The sequence below is a fragment of the Eutrigla gurnardus genome, assembly GCF_963514095.1.
Source record: "Eutrigla gurnardus genome assembly, chromosome: 23".
Classification (NCBI taxonomy): Eukaryota; Metazoa; Chordata; class Actinopteri; order Perciformes; family Triglidae; genus Eutrigla; species Eutrigla gurnardus.
In genome coordinates this window covers 17,804,741-17,806,522 of record NC_139934.1, presented here as the reverse complement: position 1 = coordinate 17,806,522, position 1,782 = coordinate 17,804,741, and the positions used below count along the sequence as shown (strand labels likewise).

General features: G+C 47.4%; 1 long non-coding RNA gene across 1 annotated transcript; it reads left to right on the top strand.

Annotated features, from left to right (window-relative positions):
• The first annotated feature begins 739 nt into the window (after positions 1-739).
• Positions 740-1,502, top strand: LOC311009022. The gene is made up of 3 exons (XR_014596604.1): positions 740-927; positions 1,026-1,231; positions 1,346-1,502. It is a non-coding gene; the product is annotated as an uncharacterized lncRNA (long non-coding RNA).
• The last annotated feature ends 280 nt before the right edge of the window (positions 1,503-1,782 follow it).

Here is a 1,782-nt window from a genome sequence, read left to right as displayed (position 1 = left end):
AAAAACAACTGTTTACTTTCACTTTGCGGTATTTTCTCTGTGTGTGTTTTGTAATCGTGAATATATCATCAGGTCCGTAGTTTCCCGGATGAACCATCAGTTCAGGGTTAAATCCTGCAGGCGGCTCTTCTCCACTCGAGACGACCGGAAGTGGTTTAGCTGCTGTGAAGCTCGTGACCGGACAGTAAAAACACGCTCTTCTTCGTGGAACGTGTTAACGTGTTCCGACGTGATTCTCTGTGTTTTGATGCCGCCGCTGTGTTTGTAACTTGGCTGTAAACGAGATCTGTGTTGCTGATATTTACATCGTCGCTGGACCCGAGTGTGTCACGTGACCAAGGAGACGCCCACGCGCCGCATTCTGAATAATCCCTCGTTTCTCATCTTTCTACTTAATTTGATGCGTTTGTGAGGTCGGATTTCTTCACTGGTAACATCAATGAACTTGTTCTCAGATTTACCGAGTGTCACTTAAACGCATCATTTAGCACCACACCTCTCAGTGGCCCTCATTTATCAAACTTGCGCAGGATCTGGTGTAGATTCTGGTGTAAATATCAGTGTACGCCAAGTGTCACGTGTGATTCACTAAAAGTGTGTACGCTGCTGATTTCGGCGTAGAACCGGCGTGGCATTGATAAATCCGGCGGCTGAAAACAATCGTAATTTAAATAACACGCCCCTATATATTCATGCTTCAGAGGCCTCCCCCGCCCTCTTTGCGACATGGAGACTCGGAAGACGGCAAAGAAACGAAACTTTTCTGAAGCAGAAATAGAGGTTATCACCACGGAGGTGGAGCGAAACAAAATAATATTATTTGGTTCCCTCAAAAGCGGGATTAAAGGCACACAGAAGAACGCAGTGTGGGCCAAGATAACAGCGGCGGTGAACAGCGTTGGTGTTGACGCACGGAGTCCAGCCGAGGTTGTATTTTATTTCTTGTAAAATATAAAATAAATAATATAATATATAATAATAAATATAAATGTACTACTGCTGAAATACAAATCCTTTACATGTAGGTTAAAAAAATGGAGTGATATGAAAATCGCCACCAAAAAACGGGCTGCTGCGTTTAGGCGCAGCAGCACCCAGACTGGGGGAGGACAGTCTGACCCAGACCTGACGCTGTCGCAGCAGGAGGAACGGGTGGCAGCGTTGATGGGCTCCCCGACCATCATGGGGATAAGAGGCGGTGGGGACACTGATGAGCCTGAGCTGGATGACGGTAAGAAAGGTGACACAGTCTGTAAAGTGCAACGTTTGTTGTATTTTATTAGTATCACTTATACTGGGTGCCATGCAAAACAAAGTAGAATAAAAATAAAATGTCCCCCCCCAGAACAGCCAGGTCCAAGCTGCGCGCGAGGGGGCCAGGCAGGAGTGGGAGAGGAGGGAGAGCCCACTTGCTCAGCTCCACCAAGCGCTGCTCCACCACCACGCGCTGCTCCACCACCAGCTCCAGCTCCAGCTCCAGCTCCACGCGCTGCTCCACCACCAAGCGCCCGGTTCATCACCCACGAGGTTCTAGACTGGCAGAACGAAATATGTCAATTGTTAGGACATATAAACAATAACCTGGTTGCAATAAATGACACACTCAAAAACATAAATGACACACTAAAAACAATAAAACCATGATCATTAAATGTTGTGCTGTGTTTCTCTGACCGTTTTTAAAAACGCTGAATAATGTAAAGCTCTCCTCTGCACAGCTCTCAGGTGTGGCTGTGCCGGGCAGGGCTCTCCTGGCATAGGCTCATCTGGCTGTGCTGGGAC